The 27,025-nt window shown below is 37.7% G+C and overlaps 1 protein-coding gene across 1 annotated transcript in view; it reads left to right on the forward strand.

Moving 5' to 3' along the window:
- Window positions 1-27,025, forward strand: part of KCNH7 (potassium voltage-gated channel subfamily H member 7) — a 512,879-nt gene that overhangs the window by 99,443 nt on the left and 386,411 nt on the right. The window lies entirely within an intron of this gene.

Here is a 27,025-nt window from a genome sequence, read left to right on the forward strand (position 1 = left end):
CTGAGCAACTGAACAACTGTAGAAGGGCCTTCCCAGATGGCTCAGTGGGAAACCTGCCAATGCAGGAGACAAGGGACACAGGTTTGATCCCTGGTTCGGGAAAATCCCCTGGAGGAGGATATGGCAACCCACTCCAGTATTCTTGCCAGGGAAATCCCATGAACAGAGGAGTCTGGCAGGCTGCAGTCCGTGGAGTTTTAATGAGTGGGACACAACTGAACACACAAACATGCGTGCACTGTAAGAAAATGGGCAAGAAAGAAACAAGAAAAGCCACTATGGAATTTAATATAAACAGGAAAACCTAAATTGCTTTTCTAATTTATTTTGCCTTATCTCTTTTATACATCATTCTTCTTGTAGAACATTAAATGACAATATAATACTTTGGTGAAAAGTAGTTCATCTGTGTAGAGAGTATCATGAATTTCCATTTTAATTCATTCTTTGGAAACTATGACTGCTTCCCTCTTAAAAGTAAGGTTAAATATAATGTTGCACAGGATAAGAAATCCAATACTTTCAGAATCAGAAGGGCCAGAGTGTCACACCAATGGATACTGTTCTGAGACTTTATTATTCTGGTAGTAAAAGGATCTTGGGGGCAGAGTCATGTGATCAGGAAATAACTGGTTGTTGATGTTGTTGTTGTCTTGATTTTGAATTTGTTTTAATTGGCCTTGAAGTTGAATATAAGTGAATTAGGTTCCTCAAAGGAAAGGAAAACACTAAGCCAGTTAATTTTTTTAATTTTAAAATGTGTTTTTATTAAGTGTAATAGAAGGAGGTATAGATTTTCATGAGATTCTTTCCGAGTTGGCACATTTTCTATAAAAATATTGGGAGGTATAACTTTTTTTCCCCTTCTTGATATCCCATGCATGAGAACTTGAGCAAAAGTAATTCCAAGGTGACACATTCTTCCATATACCAGCAAAACCCAAGTCAAACAAAACGTAAGTGCTGATGAAAATTATATAAAGCAGACTGTTCTACAGTGTTAAATGTATCTATTAACTTGCCTTTTAACTTTTATAAATGACTTAATGTACTTCTTGTACCTCTAAATTATCTGTTATAGGTATTCATATAAATTCATTCATTAAATATGGCCTTAACTTGGAAAATATTGTATAAACTATTCTAATTCTCTCAGATACACTTTGAGTTATATTAGTTCTCTGAACTCTATAACTTATTTTATTCATTTTAGCCTAAAGTGTATCTAATATTCAGTTCAGTTCAGTTCAGTTGCCCAGTCATGTCCGACTCTTTGTGACCCCATAAATTGCAGCATGCCAGGCCTCCCTATCCCTATCACCAACTCCCGAGGTTCACTCACTCACGTCCATCGAGTCGGTGATGCCATCCAGCCACCTCATCCTCTGTCGTCCCCTTCTCCTCCTGCCCCCAATCCCTTCCAGCATCAATATTAGTAGCATTTTATCCATTTTTGAGCCTATCTGGAATTGCTATCTTATCATTTCTTTCACTACATAAGCTAAAGTTTATCCATTATTTGTTTGCTCAAAGTGTTTTCTTTTCTTCTGTGAGTTTAAAAATTCAGTTCCAAGACACCCTCTGTGCCATCTGTGTGTATTGCCATCTAAAACACAGCAAGATTGCAGTTCTTTCTCTATCCCATTCCACTGCCACCTTCTTCCTGTGGCACCACTGCCTTGAAGCTGACACCCTAGGGTATTTTGTTGACTCCCTGGCTTTGCAAAACCTGATTTACCATCATTAATAATTTTAGAGTTTTCATCCTTATCTCCTCTATGTTAATAGGTTGAATCCAGATTTGTCATTCCTTTTAATTAATCTGATTAACCTTCCTAGGCTCACATAAATCCCCAGTGTAAAGTTTCTTGTTTGAAAGTAGAGAAGCCCCAATTTGAAGGTCTTTCCAGGTCATCAGTAGGATGAAATTAAGTTGACTCACTAAAAAGGTGTGCTCATTCCTATCACAGCATTTCTTTCTTTCTACCTTTAAACTCTACTCAGGTCTCAGCAGGAATGTTCTCTTCCCTTCATTCAATCCTTATTATCATATTATACTCGAATTATTTCTGTGCTATGCAGTTCCTCAGCACCCACAGAAAGCCACTGTATTCTACCAATGTGTTCTATGAGATATATTGCTTTTCGGTATTTTCTGTCATATTTAGTCTACGTATGTACTTCTTGCCCATAGCTTCTAGTATCTTGGAGGTTGTCTGACTTGAGGGTTGGCTAATTCCTTCATAGTTTTGCTCAAATGTCAGCTTTTTTTTAAAGGCTTAATATTTCAAATGCTATTTGCTACTCACCTCTCTTCTCACCCAGGGTGCCCACATTCCTGACCCCCTTAGCCTGCTGAATGTTTTACATTTGACTTGTCACATTCCACAACACATTGTAAAGTTTGCTTGTATTTTTATTATGATGTTGTCTTAAGTCTGCCTTTATCATTAAAAGATAAATACCCCAAGGACGGAAAATTTTATTTTGTTCACTAATATATCCCATGAAGTTAGAAGAGTAGTGAATATAATATGTGACCCAGAAATAGTTGTAGAATGGATGAATAATGTCAGTCTTCTACAGCATGCCCTGTTGTCGTGCTGCTTAAGATATAGTGCAGTGTGTTTCCAAAAAGGTACTTAAATTTAAATTGGATAGATATACAATCAGAGAAGAAGGAGGAGGATGAGAAGAGCAGAGGAAAGGGAATAAAAGCAGGGAGAAATAAAGGAAAAGAAAAGAAAATTGATGCCCTTTGACTTTAAATCTTGCTTTGTTAGTGTCATATCTCCCTGGTTCACAGTCACAGGTTCATAATTTCAATAGTTTTTTGAAAGTTGTTGCAAAAAGCATTTAGTTACTTCTATACTACTACTAGACAGTGATTCCATTTTGTTGGTCAAGATCAAATTTGAGAAGGAAAACCAAATTATGAGAGGGAGAGAAAGAAGATGCCTGTCTAACTAGCCATATCACCTAAATCACTGGGACTATGTAATACATTTAGACAACCCTCATGCATAAAGAATGTGCTATTTTCCTTTTATCATCAATGTGTTGGCATAGGTATTCAATATTTCACATACACATAATAGGATGGTTCATTAAACAGGTTGACAAGTCTGGAAAATGAGAAGTTAAATGAATCTGGGGAAGAGCATAAAAATCTAGTATAGCTCATCTCAACAAAAGGACTGTTGTTCTGGAAAATCCAATCTGGGATTTAGTGCATTCTTTATGCATGAGGGTTGTCTAAATGTATTACATAGTCCCAGTGATTTAGGTGATATGGCTAGTTAGACAGGCATCTTCTTTCTCTCCCTCTCATAATTTTGTTTTCCTTCTCAAATTTGATCTTGACAAACAAAATGGAATCATTCTCTAGTCACTGGGAAGCATATAGAATTTAAAACCTACACTGATGGCACTCAAGACACATTTCCCAGAAGCCATAACAATACTATGGCATTAGGAATCATAACGTGTTGAGTGTTGTCCTGGTGATTTCTCTGATGGCCTTGAAATACTAAGGCCACAAGGGCATTTGCATTTCCTTTGTGCAAATCTATACATACTGTGTTATTGTCTTTTGAAGACTTTTCAGAGTAAAATGATTTTATTGATGTCCAAAGATTATCAATTCAAATCTACTATTTGCTTTGACTTTCAGACAACCACACCAACCACACTCTCTACACTTCCAAAGAGCTATCAAGAAGAGTATGAATGAAAAGTCAGAATGAGTGTGTTTGTTCATAGGAAAGAGAGACACGTGATATAAATCACTCCATCATTTTAGTGAGCCAATGTAGGATGCACTATAAGTAGTTCTTAAGAGCCGTTAGGTAATACAGCACATTGCCCTTTTCCAAAAATGAATTATATGAATAGTGGGTGCATTTAAATATCAAGAATCCAGTTCTACACTGGAAGTTACAATCATTAAACCTGATTAGGTTTGGTAGCTTTCTGTCATCAATAGTGTGCTCTGTTTACTGAGAAGTCAGTGCAGCTGGTAGAGTGACTTCAAATAACAAGCCACTCTACCATCTTGAAGTAGCCTATTGGATGAGATACTGAGTTCAGTTCTGCCCACATATTTGTTGTCACTCCACAAAATCCCAGCTCTACACCCACAGCCAATTAGAATATGCAAATAAAACTTCTAAAATAGTCAACAAAAAAGCAACAAAAATACAAGCACTTTGTTCTCAGCTATGAACAGTAGAGAATATGTACTTGCTTTTGAAGACTATTGGGAATAATTCCCAGGAGCTGATACTGATTTCTGTCTTTGTCAGTGCTAATACATAAAAAATTCTTAATGTTTTATTGTAATTAAAATTCCTTTTGACTTTCATCACTGTTAAACCCTCAGAATCTAACCCCCATTTAGAGAAAGCTCTTTTTAAGATTCACAGTTTTCTTACTCATTCAATTGCTATTCCCACCAGATGGCTTTTTTGCTACCTTATGTTTAAAACTTTTTTCTTATCATTTCATCTCTCTCCTCCTCCGTGCAATGGAACACTCACTCAGTCAGTGATACTCTGAAGTTAAAGTGTAAAACTCAGAAAATAAATGCATTAAGAAGATTTTGTAGGCAGTTTTATATCTTTATTCAATAAAAAGATTAAGAATTTTCATATTTCTTTTCCTTTTTGCTACTTTGTTTTTATGATTGCTTCCATATGGGCAGAATTATTATTAATGGTTGATGACAGGATCATCTGGAACTTCATGATAATCCAAGAAAGATGAAGGAGAGAGTCTGGTTTTTTTTTTTTTTCATTTCTTTTTCTGTGCTATTTTGAGAAGCTTTATAGGTAACTTCAAGTGTTTAAGGTTTAAAATGTTGTCTTTTGAATTTCCTATGTTAATTATCTATGCTGTCCCCATATATAATCTGTAGAAATATTGATGAGTGAAGATTATTTACTAAAAATTTGATCCATATTGACTGTATGGATTTATTATTATTTTACCTGATTTCTGATTTACATACTAGCTTTAGGCTTATAGCAAATTTTATTTAAGTTTTAAGACCTTGGTGATTTCATGAAATTGGAGTTTTAAACAAATCTGGGCTGAATTTCAAGTTTGATTTATTACTTCAGGCAGAAACCATGTAAAGTTTGGCAGTGTGAGATGAGTTTTGAGTTTAAGTTTTCTGGTTCATTTAAACCTGGATCTCAAAGAAATCCTCAAGGGATAAGAACCCACAGGAACTGAAGCCACATTCACTATAAATATTTTCAAGATAAAAATATTTTCTGACCTCTAACTCAAATTCTTTTTTATATATGAACACTTACAACGTTACTGTCCAAAGCAGTCATCTTTTTATAGGCTACAGCGACAAATTACTCTAAAGACCATAAATTGACTGTAGCATTATTAAGAATGATTTGGCTGAAATGCAAAATTAGTGAGAGTTTTGCAGTTATTAATCCCATTTTTCCAACAATATTAATTCCCATATTTATATTGTGCTTCTAGCTTGAAAACTCTGAAAACTAAAATATCCTAGGAAAGGGAAATTGAAGGGAAATCATTGCTATGTACCTGTTTTAAAAGATACCCAGTTGTAAAAATTAGAACAATAGCCCTTTAACTTAGAATATATCAAGCTCATGAGTTTTGTCTTGAAAATTATACATACATTAAAAACAGTGGCTTTTATAAAGTTTCATCAGCTCCAAGTATCAGTGTGGGAGGCGGTAGAATTTGACTTCTGAAGAAAAAAAATTATTGCTATAATACACTTAAATGTTTCTTAATACCTTTATAATAAATAAAGGAACTAAGATAAAATCAGAAAGCTTTTGGAAAAAAAACTCAGAAAAAAGCAATTGCAAAGTTTTATCTAGTGCATGCTTAGAATAAAAATATTTATTGTCATTTTCTGTTTGCTTTGGTCTTTTTGAATTGTGATTAAACAAACATTCTTTAGAAGTAGGAAATAACACACTGTTATGTATGATTTTATTCCATGTTTAATGTTCCTTTAGGAAATATCTTCTGTGAGGAATGTAACTTTTCAGGGAATACACTTTTACGGGAGTAGTGTAACTACTATTTCTTAAGGTGAATTTTTATTGAAATTACTTGGATTACTTGATAAGACTCTTATTTTCAAACTAAAGGAAAAGTCTCAGGAAGTTTGACCTCAGTCAAATATCTCATTTAATATTCTTGATCATTCATACTAGACTCTAGGTTTTTGTTTTTTTTAAGGCTTTAGGTAGTGACATACTGTTCATGGGGTTTGAACAGCCTTTAAAAAAAAGAAAAAGCCTTTAAAAAAACAGAAAAAGAAAGCTGCGCGCTGAAGAATTGATGCTTTTAAACTGTGGTGTTGGAGAAGACTTTTCAAAGTCCCTTGGACTGCAAGGAGATCCAGCCAGTCCATCTTAAAGAAGATCAGTCCTGGCTGTTCATTGGAAGGACTGATGCTAAAGCTGAAACTCCAATACTTTGGCCACCTGATGTGAAGAGCTGACTTATTGGAAAAGAGGCTGATGCTAGGAAACACTGAAGGCAGGAGGAGAAAGGGGACATCAAAGGATGAGATGGTTGGATGGCATCACTGACTCAATGGACATGAGTCTGAGTAAATTCCAGGAGTTGGTGATGGACAGGGAAGCCTGGGGTGCTGCGATTCATGGGGTCGCAAAGAGCTGGACATGACTGAGTGACTGAACTGAACTGACTGAGGTAGTCATACTTTCATTTTGTCAAATTATAAAAAGTAGGTCAAATACAGTGGTTGAATAGATGTAAGTGCACCTTGTTAAGGTAAAAAGAACCTTAAGGACAGAGTTGAGATTGAACTGACAAATTACTAAATCAAAATGCTTCATATTTCATGATTGTTGACAAGACCTCTATATGTCATCTCTGTCTGTAAAATGACTAAAAGCTCTACTAGTCAAGGTCATATAAAGTCAAGGATTGTACAAGGATATCCTCAAATTTCAATGTTTTAATGCCTTCCAAGGACAAAGCATCTTTGAGCATTTTTGTTCCTTGAATGTCAGAAACGAGATGGGTAAAAATCAATGAGCAGTAGCACCTACTACTCTTGCAGGGTGTTGGGATCTGCATCTTAGCAGAACTGCCCCGCCAGGCTTTTTTTCTGGAATCACAGGTCATTGTGGTAAAAGTACTGTAAATTAAAATAAAACTGCATGGGTTATGATGATTAGAGCTAGGAAGGACTGGGAACACCTGCCTGGTAGGGAAGCTTGTTTGTCTGGAAAGAACTTAAATACAGTGAATAAAAAGGGAAAATACCAGAACCATGGAGGTGGAAAAGGTTGGTATTTAATCTTAAAAGTTTGTACGGACAGCAGTTACATATCTTATAGAAACTATTAAAAATTAGCACTTGTTTAATGCAGTAAGAATGATATCATTTTCCTTAGCAATTTGTAACTTGGGACTATTTATAGAACATTCACTGACGTAAACCAATATGGTGTTTTAAATCTTCTGTGATTTGGGATATAAGTTGTCAGATGTGTTTGTCAGTTTTTCAAAACATGACAGTTCAGTTCAGTTCAGTTGCTCAGTCATGTCCAACTCTTTGCGACCCCATGAACTGCAGCACGCCAGGCCTCCCTGTCCATCACCAACTCCCAGAGTCCACCCAAACTCATGTCCATCAAGTCGGTGATGCCATCCAGCCATCTTATCCTCTGTCATCCCCTTCTCCTCCTGCCCTCAATCTTTCTCAGCATCAGGGTCTTTTTCAATGAGTCAGCTCTTTGCTTTAGGTGGCCAAAGTATTGGAGTTTCAGCTTCAAAATCAGTCCTTCCAATGAACAGCCAGGACTGATCTCCTTTAGGATGGACCGGTTGGATCTCCTTGCAGTCCAAGGGACTCTCAAGAGTCTTCTCCAACACCACAGTTCAAAAGCATCAATTCTTCTGTGTTCAGCTTTCTTTGTTCAGTCATGCATACATGACTACTGGAAAAACCATAGCCTTGACTAGATAGACCTTTGTGGACAAAGTAATGTCTCTGCTTTTTAATATGCTGTCTAGGCTGGTCATAACTGTCCTTCCAAGAGTAACCATGTTTTAATTTCATGGCTGCAATCACCATCTGCAGTGATTTTGGAGCCCGAGAAAATAAAATCAGCCACTGTTTCCCCATCTATTTGCCATAAAGTGGTGAGACCAGATGCCACGATCTTAGTTTCCTGAATGTTGAACTTTAAGCCAACTTTTTCACTCTCCTCTTTCATTTTCATCAAGAAGGTTTTTAGTTCCTCTTCACTTTCTGCCATAAGGGTGGTGTCATCTGCGTATCTGAGGTTATTGATATTTCTCCCAGCAATCTTGATTCCAGCTTGTGCTTCTTCCAGCCCAGCATTTCTCATGATGTACTCTGCATATAAGTTAAATAAGCAGGGTGATAATATACAGCCTTGACGTACTCCTTTTCTTATTTGGAACCAGCCTTGTCTAACTCAATGAAACTAAGCCATGCAGTGTGGGGCCACCCAAGATGGGCGGGTCATGGTGGAGAGGTCTGACAGAATGCGGTTCACTGGAGAAGGGAATGGCAAACAGCTGCAGTATTCTTGCCTTGAGAACCCCATGAACAGTATGAAAAACATGACAAAGGGGTGTGTTTGTGAGGATAACGTTTTTCCTATTTCTTCATTGATTAGTCTACCAGCTCAGCTGGTAAAGAATCCTCCTTCAATGCAGGAGACCCTGGTTCGATTCCTGGGTTGGAAAGATCCCCTGGAGAAGGGAACGGCTACCCACTCCAGTCTTCTGGCTTGGAGAATTCCATGGACTATACAGTTTGTGGAGTTGCAAAGAGTCAGACACAATGGAGTGACTTTCACTAAAAACTAATGACTTCTGGGTATCAACATTTGGGAGATATGGTGAATCCAACAATTATGTGGAATTTGAAGTAGAAAAGGAGAAAATGGCTCTTCTTGTAATAATTCATTTCACCAGAATTTAGGTAAATGTGAAATTTACTGTGTAATTTTGTAGCAGAGGGAGTTTCAGCTTCAACATCAGTCCTTCCAGTGTGACAAATTACAACTAATTTTGTCACATTAGTACTAATATATGTGAAGAAATATTATAAAATACATGCTGTTTAGACACACTTCTTGATAATGTGTCTTACTGTTTGTTCTGTGATTAAGGTTTTTATGAATGACATTCTGGAAGGGCACAATGTAAATTCTAAGAACTTCTTTGTAGTGAGTCATTCTTATTTTTATTTTTGTTGTCATTGTTGTCAATTTTCTCCAAACTACTAAAATCTTGGCCCCCTTATAGTCTCTGTTGATGTACCAGGTCATTGCATGAAAACGTTGTGTACTTTTAATCTTTAATATCAGAGATATGATGACTCTGGTATTCTAGTCAATGAGCTTACATTTAGATTGTAGTTATCAACCAAGTTTTATTTATATTAGTAAGTTAGTGTTCTGTCATTTTCCCTTTTTCCATTTGCTAGTATTCTATATTATCTTATATAATTTTGATTTCAAAAATAGCTTCAGATTTCTCTTCCTTATTTAATCTCAAGTGCATGCTAAGTTGCTTCAGTCTTCTCTGACTCTTTGCAGCCCCTCGGACTGTAGCCTGCCAGACTCTTCTCTCCATGGAATCTTCCAGGCAAGAATACTGGAGCGGGTTGCCATGCCCTCTTCCAGAGGATCTTCCAAGCCCAAGGATCAATCCTGCATCTCTGTGTCTCCTGTATTGGCAGGAGGGTTCTTTACAACTAGTGCCACCTGGGATGCATTCCGTTTTTGTTGTTGTTGTTGTTCTTTTTTCTCTTCTCTTTCCTTTCCTTTTCATTATGTTATTATTTAAGAACTGTTCTTTCTAGAGCTTCATTTAAATTATTAATTTGGGTGAATAAACACCCAAGGCATAAAATGCAAAGTGCTAAAAGCAATGTAAGAAATGCTCTCACATCTGTTCTCCAGCCATCCAGTTCCACTTGCTGAAAGTTACCACCTATAACCAGTTACATAGAGAGATGTAGATGATAGATTCTATCGTCTAGAAAGAAGGAAGGCGGGAGAGGAAAGGAAATTACAGAAGCTGACAGGATCAATCAATGAAATCATTTGTCACAAAAAAGAGATGTGTCTTTGCTAAGTTTCAAATGTACTGTCAACCATAGAGAGTTCTCTCTGTCTCTGTTCTCCTCTTTTCTAGTAGCAAGTTTAATACCATGGGGCAGTGTGGTGAAAGGATGGAAGCCTAAAATGAAAACATCTGTACTGTGTATTCATACAGGTAGTTGAATTGCAGATAATTTGTCTAAAATTCTGTCCTCTCTGAAAAAATTTATTTTTAAAAAAAATTTTGTTCTCAAGAGGAAAAATGAAAGAAGAAAGAAGGAAAAAAAGAAAGCATTTTGTTTTTACCAAGGAATGAAATATGAAAGGTATAATATGCAAAATAGTGTAGTTAACAAAAAGGATAAAATATGCAAAATATATTGATGCAATTAATAAACAGATTCAAGTTAACAGTTACCTTCTAAAAATAAGAAAAACAGTTTTTTTTAAAAATTTATACTCAATAAAGAAACTAGAGAAAAATTTATATAATCTTTAAAAATACAGAAATGAAGTGAGAGGAAGCCCATTTTACTATTATTCTATTAACAAATACAGGATTAAATTAAAAGAAAAATGAAAACAATTTCCTCTGTCACTCTTATCATACACATTGCTCTGGACCATTTTTAGGTCATCTTGATCTTAACTATTCAGACCACTCCTGGTTCTGGGTCCTTTCATTCTTTGAATCTGTATCTGTGACACAATCTCCCAGAGATGTGGCTTTCAGGCTCAGAGCATCTGTCATAATTTGGACCTTTGAAGTTACCTCCTGGTCTTGAAGACAGCATTTGGAATTCTCCATACAATCACTTTGAACTTTGGTTATCCAAAGTGATAAAGTAAATATGTTTCCAAAACAAAGTTAAATCCAACCATCCTCTGCAGCCTTAAATCTTTTTCACAGGCAATAAGATTGCTTCAAAGAAAATAAATTATTTTAGCTGTAAGAAAACAAGAATTTTTAATCTTTAAACTAGGTTTTAGAATCTTATACATATCCCACTTTGCTTCAAGGAAATCTGAGGATGTTTTAAAGTGGAGCTAATGTATGAAAGTATCTTGAAAAATGTAAAGTATTCTGTAAAGTTTATATAAATGTAAACACCATTGTTTTTATGGTATGTGTTGATAGCTATCCCTGTTTCTTCTGAAGGTCACCATAGAGATTATGAAAGTTCAGATTTTCATTCTGAAAATTTGTACGCTGAAATCAATTAAAACTATTGACTAATATGGAATTAGTCCTTTACATGTTTGTAAAACGGTAGTGATAGAGGTACAAAATAAATAACATGTACTTTCCAGTGGTCATGTATGGATGTGAGACTTGGACTGTGAAGAAAGCTGAGCGCCGAAGAATTCACGCTTTTGAACTGTGGTGTTGGAGAAGACTCTTGAGAGTCCCTTGGACAGCAAGGAGATCAAACCAGTCCATTCTGAAGGAGATCAGCCCTGGGATTTCTTTGGAGGTAATGATGCTAAAGCTGAAACTCCAGTCCTTTGGCCACCTCATGTGAAGAGTTGACTCATTGGAAAAGACTCTGATGCTGGGAGGGATTGGGGGCAGGAGGAGAAGGGGATGACCGAGGATGAGATGGCTGGATGGCATCACGGACTTGATGGATGTGAGTCTGAGTGAACTCAGGGTGTTGGTGAGGGACAGGGAGGCCTGGCGTGCTGCGATTCATGGGGTCGCAAAGAGTCAGACACGACAGAGCGACTGAACTGAACTGAACTGAACACCTATAACCAGTTACATAGAGAGATGTAGTATATATATAATATATATATATTGATGATGTATATATATAATATATAACAGAGCATGTGGAATGTAACATTATATACTAATGAAAATACATAATGACCCTATTTAATATATAATAAAATACATAACAAATTAAAAATTATTTTGCTTTTTTAGTTTTTTCAGTTCAGTTCAGTTGCTCAGTTGTGTCCAACTCTTTGCGACCCCATGAAACGCAGCATACCAGGCCTCCGTGTCCATCACCAACTCCCAGAGTTCACTCAAACTCACATACACCGAGTCAGTGATGCCATCCAGCCATCTCATCCTCTGTTATCCCCTTCTCCTCCTGCCCCCAACCCCTCCCAGCATCAGAGTCTTTTCCAATGAGTCAACTCTTCACATGAGGTGGCCAAAGTAATGGAGTTTCAGCTTTAGCATCATTCCTTCCAAAGAAATCCCAGGGCTGATCTCCTTCAGAATGGACTGGTTGGATCTCCTTGCAGTCCAAGGGACTCTCAAGAGTCTTCTCCAACACCACAGTTCAAAAGCATCAATTCTTTGGCACTCAGCCTTCTTCACAGTCCAACTCTCACATCCATACATGACCACAGGAAAAACCATAGCCTTGACTAGACGGACCTTAGTCAGCAAAGTAATGTCTCTGCTAGGTTGGTCATAACTTTTCTTCCAAGGAGTAAGCATATTTTAATTTCATGGCTGCAGTCACCATCTGCAGTGATTTTGGAGCCCAAAATATAAAGTCTGACACTTTCCACTGTTTCCCCATCTATTTCCCATGAAGTGATGGGACTAGATGCCATGATCTTAGTTTTCTGAATGTTGAGCTTTAAGCCAACTTTTTCACTCTGCACTCTCACTTTCATCAAGAGGCTTTTTAGCTCCTCTTCATCTTCTGCCATAAGGGTGGTGTCATCTGCATCTCTGAGGTGATTGATATTTCTCCCGGCAATCTTGATTCCAGCTTGTGCTTCTTCCAGCCCAGCATTTGTCATGATGTACTCTGCATATAAGTTAAATAAGCAGGGTGACAATATAGAGCCTTGACGTACTCCTTTTCCTATTTGGAACCGGTCTGTTGTTCCATGTCCAGTTCTAACTGCTGCTTCCTGGCCTGCATACAGACTTCTCAAGAGGCAGCACAGTTGGTCTGGTATTCCCATCTCTTTCAGAATTTTCCACAGTTTTGTGATCCACACAGTCAAAGGCTTTGGCATAGTCAATAAAGCAGAAATAGATGTTTTTCTGGAACTCTGTTGCTTTTTTGATGATCCAGCAGATGTTGGCAATTTGATCTCTGGTTCCTCTGTCTTTTCTAAAACCAGCTTGAACATCTGAAAGTTCTCTGGAAGTTTGCTGGAGGTTCATCTATTGCTGAAGCCTGGCTTGGAGATTTTGGGGCATTACTTTACTAGCGTGTGAGATGAGTACAATTGTGTGGTAGTTTAAGCATTCTTCGGCATTGCCTTTCTTTGGGATTAGAATGAAAACTTACCTTTTCCAGTCCTGTGGCCACTGCTGAGTTTTCCAAATTTGCTGAGTTTTCCAAATTTAGTGGCGTACTAAATTCAGCATATTCACAGCATCATCTTTCAGGATTTGAAATAGCTCAACTGGAGCTAGCTTTGTTCATAATGATGCTTTCTAAGGCCCACTTGACTTCACATTCCAGGATGTCTGGCTCTAGGTGAGTGATCACATCATGATGATTATCTGGGTCGTGAAGATCTTTTTTGTACAGTTCTGTGTATTCTTGCCACCTCTTGTTAATATCTTCTGCTTCTGTTATGTCCATACCATTTCTGTCCTTTATTGAGCCCATCTTTGCATGAAATGTTCCCTTGGTATCTCTCATTTTCTTGAAGAGATCTCTAGTCTTTCCCATTCTGTTGTTTTCCTCTATTTCTTTGCATTGATCACTGAGGAAGGCTTTCTTATCTCTCCTTGCTATTCTTTGGAACTCTGCATTCAGATGTTTATATCTTTCTTTTTCTCCTTTGCTTTTCGCTTCTCTTCTTTTCACAGCTATTTGTAAGGCCTCCTCAGACAGCCATTTTGCTTTTTTGCATTTCTTTTCCATGGGGATGGTTGATCCCTGTCTCCTGTACATTGTCACTAACCTCAGTCCATAGTTCATCAGGCGCTCTATATATCAGATCTAGTCCCTTAAATCTATTTCTCACTTCCACTGTATAATCATAAGGGATTTGATTTAGGTCATACCTGAATGGTCTAGTGGTTTTCCCTACTTTCTTCAATATTTTAACTTACCATTAACATACCATATGTATAGTGTAACCAAACCAATATGCTGTTGTGTAATACCAACACCCTGCCTCTGAAACATTGCTTGAATTTTACCTTGAGAATATTCAGTTAACTTATGTCTGGTAAGCATGACCAATTCATCATCAAATGTTTTTCTTTTATTAATAATTTATTTTAATTGGAGGATAATTGCTTTACAGTATTGTGTTGGTTTCTGCCATACATCAACATGAATCAGCCATAGGTATACATATGTCCTCTTCCTCTTGAACCTCCTTCCCACCTTCCACTCTATCCTATCCCACTAGGTTATCCCAGAGCACCGGTTTGAGCTCCTTGCATCATATAGCAAATTCCCACTGGCTAGCTATTAGGTTGGTGCAAAAGTAATTGTGGTTTTTCATTGTTGAACTTTGCCATTTGATATTGGAAGGCATTCTTAAATAAATGTAGCTATGCTATGCACCATTTTAATGCACATTTCTTGCATTCTTTTCCAATGATTTATTACTTGCTGTTCATTTTATATTTATTTTATGCTAGGGAAATGATATTAGTTAAAAAGCAAATTTTAGCAATTATTTTTATTCAAGTTTAAAATGAGTAGTAAAGCAATGGAGGCAACTCACAACATCAACAATGCATTTGGCCCAAGAACCGCTAATGAACATTCAGTGTGGTGGAGGTTCAAGAAGTTTTGACAAGGAGACGAGAGCTTTGAAAATGAGGAGCACAGTGACTGTCCATGGAAAGCTGATAGTGACCAATTGGGAGCAATCATCGAAGCTGATCCTCTTACAGCTACAGGAGAAATTGTCCAAGAGCTCAATATCAATCATTATATGGTCATTTGGCATTTGAAGAAAATTGAAAAGCTGAAAAAGATTGGTAAGTGGATGTTTCATGCTGCTGCTGCTGCTTAGTCACTTTCAACTTTGTGCGACCCTATGGGCTGCAGCCTGCCAGGCACCTCTATCCATGGAATTCTCCAGGCATGGATACTAGGGTGGGTTGCCATGCTCACCTCCAGGGGATCTTCCTGACCCAGGGATCAGAGCTGGGTCTCCTACATTGCAGGCAGATTCTTTACTGCTGAGCCACCAGGGAAGTCCGGGTGCCTCATGAGCTGACCGCAAATCAAAAATATCATTTTGAAGTGTCATCTTCTCTTATTCTATGCAACAACAGCAAACCATTTCTCAAATGGATGGTAACGTGACGAAAAGTAGATTTTGTATGACAGCCGACACCTTAGTGGTTAGACTATGAAGAAGCTCCAGAGCCCTTCCCAGAGCCAAACTTGCATCAAAAAAAAGTTCATGGTCACTGTTTGGTGGTCTGCTGCCAGATCTGACCTACTACAGCTCTCTGAATCCCAACGGAACCATTATATCCGAGAACTATGCTCAGCAAATCATTGAAATACAGTGAAAAATGTAATGCCTGCAGTCGACATTGATCAACAGAAAGGGCCCATTTCTCCATAACACAGCCAACCACATGTTCCACAACCAATGCTTCAAAAGCTGAATGAATTGCGCTACCAAGTTTTGTCTCATCCACCATATTCTCCTGACCGCTCACCAACAGACTACCACTTCTTCAAGCATCTCAAGAGCTTTCTGCAGAGAAAATGCTTCCACATTTTCTCCAAGAAAATGCATGGAGGCAGAAAATGCTTTCCAAGAGTTCATCAAATCCCAGAGCATGGATTTTTATGCTACAGGAATAAATGAACTTTATCATTGGCAAAAATGTGTTGCTTCTACTGATTCCTCTTTTGATTAATAAAGATGTGTTTGAGCTTAGTTATAATGATTTAAAATTCATGGTCCAAAACCACAATTACTTTTGTAACAGTCTAATGTTTTACCTATCGTAATGTACATGTTTCAATGCTACTCTCTCAGTTTGTCCCACCCTCTTTCCTCCAGTGTGTCCACAAGTCTGTTTTCTATATCTGCATCTCCATTGCTGCCCTGGAAATAGGTTCACCAGTACTATCTTTTTACATTCCATATATATGCATTAAAATATACTATTTGCTTTTCACTTTCTGACTTACTTTACTCTTTATAAATTTAAGCTCTAGGTTTATCTACCTCATTTGAATTCCTATTTATGGCTGAGTAATGTTCCATTGTATATATGTACCAAATCTTCTTTATCCATTCATTTGTCAGTGGACATCTAGGTTGATTCCATGTCCTGCTGCTGCTGCTGCTAAGTCACTAGTGCTGCAGTGAACATGGGATACATGTGTCTTTTTCAATTATGGTTTTGCTTAGCGTACATGCTGAATAGTGGGATTGTTGGGTCATATGGTAGTTTTATTCCTAATTTTTTAAGGAATCTCCATACTGTTCTCCATAGTGCTGTATCAATTTACATTTCACCAACAGTGAAAGAAGTTTCCTTCTCCAACATTTATTATTTATAGATTTTTTAAATCAAAAAGTATATTTAACATCCATAATATACAAGGTTTTGAATTAAGATTCAGAAAGAAGTCCAAAAAATTTATGTCCTTGAGAGGATTTCAAACTATCATATAGAGCAAACTAACAGTCCAAAGCCCAAAACAGTGCTTCATGGATACACAGTGACCATAAGAGCTATAGCATTTCTTGGCAGGTCTTGGGAAGGTAACAGAAAGAGAAAAGAAAATTCCTGATGAGGCACTAGAGTTACACAGAAAAATGTTGAGGAGGTGCTCCCAATGACCAGCCCTTGCATAGGACTATGACTGGACCTGGAGTGCTTTCACCGTCTCCAAGGAAAAGACTTTGAAAAATTTTATGCAGGATCTAACACAATATCTCAGTCACCCTTAATAGCGCAGGAAGGATGCCACTGATGTGATGGCATAAATGATTAAAAAATTTAAACTAGCAACTAGAAAAAATAGAGACATGGTGCCCCAGGTAGTAGGGCAAAAGTAGAAGGCATCTAGGTGCATGTGGCAGTCTGGCAATCCACATGTTCAAGACAAAGTAAAAGTGTGATGGTGATGAAATATCTGAGGATCTGTGGTGACAGCAATTAGAAAAGGCAGTAGACAGTTGATTTGGGATGAATCAGCTGGAAGGTGGGTCTTAGCCATTCAGCAGAATGTCTCACAGCCTTTGAGACAGGAAATGAGGTGAACATAGTAACAAAGAAAGTTGGACCCAAGAACAGGTCTGCCTACAGAGGAGGTCTGGAAGAGGAATCAAAGAAAGTCATCAGGGCAAAAGTGCATTTCTAAGAACTGGAACATACAGGGCAGAGGAAGCCCGAGGCTCCCAAAGAAGATGGGCAATCTGTATTTTAGAAGGACTTAGATGTCAGCAGGCATGTTAGAAGGACTTAAAGGCCAGCAGGCATGGAGAGATCAGGGGAAGTTGAGCTCATGTGCAGAAGCAGAGGCAGAACTGTGTCTCTCAGGGCAGGAATCTGATGGGGAGGGATTTGGGAGCAGGAACTGGGCTGGGTCTGATTTAGACCTGATGAAATCAGTGTTCTGCTTCTACCAAATTCAGCATAGATGGGTTGAAGGCAGGTAGACAACTTGATTATCTCAGTCTCAATAAGAGAGGGGTGGAAATTAAGATGCATTAGATGTTATTTTATATTCATCATTTCTCTTAGCCTCTTCGGAGCCCACAGGAGGTAAATGTTTCCCTCATTTTCTGGATTAGTCTCAGTAAGACTAAATTACTTAACAGCCAGACGAATAATAGAAAACAGGGCAGACGGGGCTCTAAGCTTCATCTTTAACATTTGTCCACTGTGCTGTGTTGGCACTGACTCGGTTCGAGTGTTTCCTTTAGGGTTCTTTTTTGCTGGGAACAACTGGGTCAGATTAGGCAGCATTCTGCATGAAGCTAATGGAGTGTAGAGGCCTCCTGACTGAGTCAGAAAGCCTTTGTCAGCAAGTTCTACAGAACCCTGACTAAATGAAAACTACCAGGGCAAGCTCATCCTTTGAGAAATGTCAAAAGTTATAGGGCACTGATCATCTGAACATATAAAAGGGGTGCTTCTCTGTGCTAAAGAGCACTGTGGGGACAGATTGCTTGGTAGTCAACTAAGGAGGCTCACCAAGACCTCACTCAGCAAAGAGTCACACGCAGAGGGAGGAGGGACTTTGTAAATGTGAACCAAGAGCACAGTTTTATTCATAGGTGTATATGTAGGTAGATACACGTACACACATGTACACACACAAACACATATCACCAGAATTGATGGTGGCTTGGCTACTAGCTTTTATGCTTAGAATTTTACAAAAGGGATTTATTATAGAAATATTCTACTTCGTGGAAGCAGGGACTAAGTAGAGTTATTCAATTTTTACAACTCTTTTCTAAAGCTACGCAGTATAATCCTGAGTTGGACTCTCTTGACCTTACAGTAAAAGTACAGTAATGGGCATGCAAGCAAAATGTTTTAGACTCAGGCAGTGAAGGTGCAGAGTGTGTTTGTGATTCACTTTGAGTAGTATTATTCTCATCTCTGATGTTGTTGTTTAAATCAGTCATTAATATCATTTTCTTTAAATACAGTGTGTGATCATCAAAGCATTGTTTCCACGTGTTACTCTATTTAGTCTTTGTACATATTTTCCCCATGTGGATTCTTAATTAATTTAATATACATAGTTCAAATGTCAATATTTTCTTTCTCACCTGAATGACAGCAGAACCTTGACACCTCTGTGTGTTATTTCGAGAATCCCTGGGTACTCAGACCTTCACAATGCCCTGTGGCCATGTCTCATTCCCTCCTTCCTGTTCCTGACGATCACACTTTGCCTACACTGGTCACAAGGCACTGGTCTGTTACTGTTCTGATCCTGGACCATGAATAGGGTCTCCTGCTTTGGGACTCACAAACCCTCACCTACCACTCTGAGCTCCCATGTAGCTGAGGCAGAAAAAGCCACCTGCTACAGACCAGGAAAACAGTCTCTAGCTCAGCCATCCTTGGGATTGAGTACCTTTTCCTTCACAGGTGCTTTTGATGGGCTCAAAAAAGACTTGAGTCCATACTGAAACACGAGTCTTTAAGTCACTTGGCCAAAGGCCTATCGTGCCACACATAATGTGAGCATACTTGCAACCACTCGCTGTTCAAATTTGGGTGGTTCCAAACAAAAACTACATTCTCCAAAACACTGTATTTTTCTCACTAGAAACTATAAAGGCTTTCAGTTTTCCTCTGAAAGGACTTCAAAATTTTATCTTCTTGGGCACACTATGTCAAGGATAAATCCATAGGAAGGTGAAAATGGGCCTTATGCTTCGCTGGGAATTTGTATACATTGTCATCTTACTGTTGAGTAGAAGATCAAATTCTAGGTCCGCAACTGGTTTTGGTGAGATTCTTTCTTTCTTTCCAAGCTACAGGGTTTGGAGCATCTTCTTCCCAGAACTATAATACTTGGGTTTCTAGGTAGTTTTGTTTCTGTAGATGTCTGAACCTATGGATATACTTGGGTCATAAAAAGTCTGCACTTTCCCAAAAAAAGCTGCCCTAGTTGTTGAATACTCAAAATGAGAATATGAGTCTTTAAAGAAAATGTTTAATTGTCAGTCAGTATGAGAAAACACTATAAAAATAATGGCATATGAGAAAATAGCAGACCTCCTACTAAATCTTTTGGCAATGGTCCTTATCCTATGCCCCTTTGCTTCAGGAAGCCCCAACACCTCTTGCTGTCATTCTTTAAATTCTGAAGGTATTTCTTGATGCTTCCTACCTTCCTCTTATTAACCATCACTGTCCAATACACCCATTTCTCCTGGGATTTTATTTCCTGTTTTTGGAAAACAGTGCATCACCTATGATGGGTGAGCTGTGTAAATATCCCTTAACCGTAAATGGGGTTTCCCTGGTGGCTCAGATGGTAAAGAATACATCTGCAATGAGGGACACTTGGGTTTGATCGCTAGATTGGAAAGATCCCTGGAAAAGAGAATGGCTGCCCACTCCATTACACAACTGAGCAACTAACACTTTCACTTTTTCGCTAGCCATAAGTGAATCATTTATCTTCTGAGTAACTTCCAAATTGGCAACTCCCTTTTCATTCTATAACCTCTCACTTTTGCTTTATAAGAGCAGTCACCTTGTGTCATTTATTATACAGGATGCTACTACACAAAATCGTCTATTTTGATGTAAATCATATCTGATAGGGACCACAGTGAAACAGACATCAAAAGCTATAAGACGGCAGATGTTAGGGGTTTATATGTAACGGGCAGAAATGGATTTCGTATAATGATACATGTAAAAATTAACCTTGTTTTTTTTGACAGCTAAAATTAATTTTGATCATGGGCCTCCATTCTATTCAATTAGCAGCTCATTGTGTTCAGAGTCCCCTTGGTCCAGTTCGGATTTAAGTGTGTGGTTCCCTCCTTTCTCCTGAAGCCATGTCAGGAGACTTGTCAAGCGTCTTCATCCTCAGCCCAGGCTGGTATCAGTTAACAGAGTTGCACTGTTTTTCTTTTTGTTTGTTTTGTCACCAACATCAATCACAACAGACATCCATCCAGAATGTCCATTCTTCACATACCTAAGTCACTGGCTCACACTAGTCACTCAGCATCCTCCTTTTCCTGACCACAGGCCCTTCAGGTCTACTGGCTTTTTCTCACTAACTCTAAGCTCTGCTCAAGGAAAGTTCTATAGGCAGTGAAATGATTGATAGGGGGCTCTGTGAAGGTTGCTTGTCTAGACATATCACAGCCGTTTCCTGCTATTTCACACCATGTGAGACTGACTGTAAGTCTTGCCGTCTCCCAGAGAGGGAGGCACTAGTGCTGTTGGCTTAAAGATCCCCACAAACTAGCTTGAGGAACAGGAAAGACAAAGCTCCTTTTCAAAGGCTCACGTCAACATCTAAATGTCTTAATCCCGTTTGTAACTCTTTATATTTATTTATTTACTTTTATTGAAATATAGTTGATATACAATGTGTTAATTTTTATTGCACAGCAAAGTGATTCAGTTACAGACACATCCACTGAAACATATATATATATGTTCTTTAAAAATTCCATTCCATTATGGGTACAGGATATTGAATATAGGTCCTTGTGCTATACAGTAGGACTTGTTTATCCGTTCTGTATATGATGGTTGCTGCTGCTGCTGCTGCGTCACTTCAGTTGTGTCCGACTCTGTGCGACCACATAGACGGCTAACATCTGCTAAATCCAATCTCCCGATCCATCCCTCTCCCACCCTCTTTTCCATTGGCAACCACAGTGTTTTCTTTTCTTTAATACCTGTCTCCTGTCACTATTCATACTTGTTAACTTTAAAAAGATTGTAAGAAAATTTGATTCTAACCAATCAAAGATTTTTCCATGATTATGGCTTATGATATAAGCTTTACATTTTGAGTTCTACTAAGTAGTGGCTTTTAATATTTAAAGCCATGATTTTGAGGTTTAAAAAGATTACTGTTAAATTATCCATGCTGTGAGTTTTAAAAGTCCATTTCAAAACTCAAAACACTTCACTTCTGTTTACATAATCTTCCCCTGAGGGAAAAAGTGCCTGATGGCTAGTTTTCATGGCAAGGAGGGCTTTCACGTTAAAAAGGATCACAGGGGGCAGAAAAATAGCGTAGTTTTTCTTGTTTCAAAACACGCCCCACAAGACAATGGCAGGGCAATTGCAGTGATAACAGAAAATGAGGACTACATAATAGTGACTTAATGTTTCCAGATAAAGACATTGCACAAAATCAACATCTATGGCCAGTGTCATTTCCCACAGAAGACCATGAAAAGGTCATAACTAAAAATAAGGGACAGTTCTCTCTTTATGGAACATTTTGGGAGGAAGAAGATGCCATATTTTCCTGTTTATACCATTTATCCATGTCTAGAGGGATAGAATACAACTTTATCATGGGATGACACAGATGCATGAAGGAATCACTGCTTCTACTCAAGTCAAGTGAAACTTAAATGCTGTCATATTACTGAGTAGAGTGTTTTTGAACAAGACTTCCTAGAATTTATGCTTTCAAGAATTGAGTGGGTTTCATGGTGGCTCATATGGTAAAGAATCTGCCTGCAATGAAGAAGACCCTAGTTCGATCCCTGGGTCAGGAAGATCCCCTAGAGAAGGGAATGGCAACCCACTGTAGTATCTTGCCTGGAGAATTCCATGGAGAGAGGAACCTGTAGTCCATGGGGTCACAAAGAGTTGAATATAACTGAGCGGCTACTACACACACACACAGTAAAAAAGAACATAAGCTTAGGACTATGAAATACACACATATTCAAATACAAACATTTATCTAAATTTCTCAGTTTACTTATTTGAGAACTGAAAAGAATACTAACTATACATGTGATTGATGTTGGTCTTTTAAAATAAGGTAAAGCATGAAAAACACCCACCACATGGTAATACTCAGTTAATATTAATTTATATACATTTCACTCTAAATTATAAAACTATGGAGGAAACATGTATGCCATTTTATATTGGGTTGGTCAAGAAGTTTGTTTGGATTTTTCATAACATCTTACGGAAAAACTTGAACAAACTTCTTGGCCAACCCGATGTAACAACTGGGTATTTTTACCATGCTCTATACACTCCTGTTTCTCAAAACATTCAGATTTAGATCACTGGATCAAATATGTCTTCTTTTTTAGGCAGGCAAGAGATGGTTGCTGATGTTGGATTGAATAAAATGGCTAGAGGAGCTAGAAAGATGTCCGGTTTTCTCAGGCTAAGTTCTGCTGTAACAGAATACGACACACCACAGTCTCTTGTTTTTGCTCACGCTACATACACATCACAAGTTTGCTTCAGCTCTGTTCCTTATCCATCTTCTCTCTGAGACCAAAGAAGCAGCCACCATCTGGGGAATCCTGATCTCTTGGCTGACGGGGAAATGCAGAAGGCAGAGCCACATGATAGCTCCTAAGGCTTCTGCTTGGAAGTGGCTTATGTCCCAATTCATTGGCCACAGCGAGTTAGTAGCCAAGCCTGATGTCACTGGATTGGGAAGAAAAAAAATCCTGCAATGGGGAGAGGTAACAAATATGGTGAACGGTAACACAGTCTAACAAAGTGGGCAAAAGTAGGTGAGTGTAAAGAGGATAAGGTATTAATATAAACTACAGAGAATGGTGGGCAGTATTGGCAGCTGTCTACTCAGCTCCTATTATTTGCTGCCATGCATGATTATAGACCCAGTGGTGCCAGGTAGAGGTTTTCAGAAGAAGCTGGGAACTGGGGACTGTGTCTGTTCATAATTCTCTGAGTCAAACCCAGCTTCTGGATGCATCCCGGCCCTCTGGAATGCTAATACCAGGTGTAACATAAGAATATGCCAGGACTGGAAAGAATATACACTCACTGTTGCTAAACACACATTTTTAAGACAGGTTGGAATCTTGTCTTTTATATAAAAGATTTATATATCTTAATATCATCAATATATTCAAGTATTTTAAAAACACCATGCCAGACTTATAAAACATGATTTGGGCAAAATCTGACTCACTGACCACACTGTCTGAATATGACGATGCTGTAGTTTGGAATCTCTCCACTGTCCTGAACTGGCAGCTTCTGAAAGGGGGTAATCAAACATACTGTCAGATTGCTACATGATGGATGAGTAGGCTGTTTTCTTGTCCTATTGTCTGGGAATGCCAACTTCTAAGGACCTCATTTTTGTGTGACAGACAAGTCTAGAATGTTTACATAGAACGTAAAGGATTTTTTCCACCACACAAAACATTTACAATGATAGAATGAATAAAAGTGAACAGTGATCAACTGGTATTTTACATTCTTTCTAAATTTGAATTTGTAAATGTTCATAAATTCATAATGCAATGGCAATCTAAAAGTTTGAAATTATAAAGATGGCTGGCATCAATATTAATGCAGTTTTAAATTTAATGTACCAGAGAAACCATGGCAAAAAAGTGTGTTAACTGGATATAAAGCTTGGGGCTATCAAACAATTGAAGTTAAACAGAGGCTAGTAGCCATAATAAGAAATCGCTCACAGTAAATTAAAATCAGCTAATTGAATTTCATTTTTCCTTTTATATCTCAAAAGATCTTGCATTTTGTGTCTTGAGCATATGGAGATAAAGACCCTCCCTCCTCCATATCTGTCTCTTAGATATCCTAGTCCTTGCTGTGATCTAAAATTAAGACCACAAAGGCCACATTTGATGTATGAACATTTGGGTAAAGGGGAGACACTGCATTCTATCTATCCTTGTATCTTCATCACCAGCAAAGCGTATGACACAAAATGGATGATCAATATCTTCTTACATGAATTCGTATTCAGGATAATATAGATTTCTCTATCAAAACAACTGCCTCCCCCATTTAATATGCTAAATATTTAGCAACATAGATCCTGGAGAACAAGAGTGCAAGTTTAATTTATTTTACTCATTGCATTTGGATGTCCTGGCCTGAATGAATGACTGGGTTACTTAGAGATAAAGATTTTAGCTACATCCTTTAGAGAAGTATTTTAGCTCAGTCTATCTGTCATCTATCTATCATTTTATTTGTCTGCCTGTCTTCCTATCTGTATACTCATGTGTAATAGGCATAATAAAAGTACCAGATGCCTGTACAAAGTTGTTTTCCCATATCCCATCATCTTTTCCAAACCTTACCGTAATTCTTTGAAATAGATGCTAACAATTATAATTTTATAGTTACATATAAGGATATGAAAGTTCAAAGGAACAAAGCCACTTGTTGAGATGAACATATCTTATAATTGAAAACACAAGTCAACAAATCCTTAATTCTATTCCCATTATACATTACATTCAATTTAGTTCCACTTGCTGCTTCAGCTGTTTTGTCACCAAGTCATGTCTGACTCTTTGCGACCCCATGGACTGTTACCCACCAGAGTCTTCTGTCCATAGGATTTTCCAGGCAAGAATACTGGAGTAGGATGCCATTTCCATCTCTAGGGGATCTTCTCAACCCAGGAATCGACCCCACATCTCCTTCTTGGCAGGTGGATTCTTTACCACTGAGTCACCAGGGAAGCCTTAATTCTACCTGCTGAATCCCTAATATATGACTTTTATAAACACACACTCTTTAACCAGTAACTAAATAAATGTGAAGCATTGCTTATCCTCATGAACATATAAACTTCAAGGGGGTATATCCTTCCAAGAAGGATATGAGAGAATAGAATATTTGTATATATCAGGTTTTCTTTTTTTTTTCTATGTAGATCCTATTGATTTCAGGAGTCTTGGATCATTTTTGGCATTCTAACTACTTGCATCAGAGGCATAGTCAGTCAAATGTCCTTTTAACTTCTAATATCAGTTCAGGAGAACCACTTCGTACTGAAATAGAAAACGAATGTCTACATCTTCCTCACACACAGTCCCTCTCAATGGCTGTAGAATCTGCTTACTTCAGGGTATCATGCCTATACCACCACTACAATAATTTTCAATATCAACTCATGCTTCAATCTCTGTTCTTTCAAGAAATATGAGAATCATTTGGATCCATGATTTTTAATTTTTTTCGTATTTTCTGTCTCTTTTTATTTAAAATCTTCCAGTTTCCTAATTCAGCTGTATCTAGTAAGATGTTCACGTCACACCTTAACTTTCTTATTTCAGGAACTGTAATATAATTTCCACAAAATATATTTTTTAAATCAGCCTTTCCATGTTTGTATTGTCTTGATTTTTTTCTATATTTTCAGTTCTGCATTCTATTTACAGTACATCTAAATCTACTTATTTTATAGGCTTGATTTTATTGCTAAAAAATAAAAGCATATGAATATCTCAATAGATGCAAAAAAAATTTCAAAACATATTTCAACACCCACCCAGAATATAAATCAACTACCATTAAAATAAACTTTTCTCAAACTTTAGGCATCTTAGAAAAATTTTTTATTGAAGTATAATTGATTTAGAATGTTGTATTAGTTTATGGTATACAGCAAAGTGATTTAGGTATATGTATGTGCTCTTTCTCGTATTCTTTTCTATTATAGCTTATTACAAGATATTGAATATAGTTCCATGTGTGATACACTAGGACCTGGATGTTTATCTGTCTTATATATAGTAATCTGTGTCTGCTAATCCCAAACTCCTCATTTTCCTGCCCCAACCTGTTTCTGCTTTGATAACCTTGTTTTCTGTAAGTCTGTTTCTGTTTCATAAATTTCACTGATGTCATATTTTTGTTTGTAGTGTTCATATTATTATTCTTAGAGTTTTATAGATAAACTAGCATATAATGGAGAAATAATTTTGTTGTTTTGGAAACCAGGTTTCTTGGAGAAATAAACAAGATAGATTTAAGTGAAAAATGGTAGTACTAAGTTTAAATTGTAAGTGTCTATATGAACTCATGGTGTTTTTATCTTTTTAAAAAATATTAGACTTCATCCACTAAAAAGAAAACCCTAAAATTAAGGACTAATCCAGCAATGATAAGCCTCTTGCTTGATATTTATAATCTCTAAGGATAATTTCCTACTAAAACAAACCAACATTCCTTGGAGAATGCTGATTTTACTCAAATCTAGAGTGAGGAATGTGAGTCATGTCAGAAAGTAAGGAAACTTAAAGCCACTAAGGACATAATAAAAAGACACTGGACCCAACTGATGCGTCTTTGGCTCCCACTAGCCGAAGATATGGAGAAGGCAATGGCACCCCACTCCAGTACTCTTGCCTGGAAAATCCCATGGACAGAGGAGCCTGGTGGGCTGCAGTCCATGGGGTCGCTAAGAGTCGGGCACGACTGAGCAACTTCCCTTTCACTTTTCACTTTCATGCATTGGAGAAGGAAATGGCAACCCACT

Source organism: Budorcas taxicolor, chromosome 2, assembly GCF_023091745.1.
Source record: "Budorcas taxicolor isolate Tak-1 chromosome 2, Takin1.1, whole genome shotgun sequence".
Classification (NCBI taxonomy): domain Eukaryota; kingdom Metazoa; phylum Chordata; class Mammalia; order Artiodactyla; family Bovidae; genus Budorcas; species Budorcas taxicolor.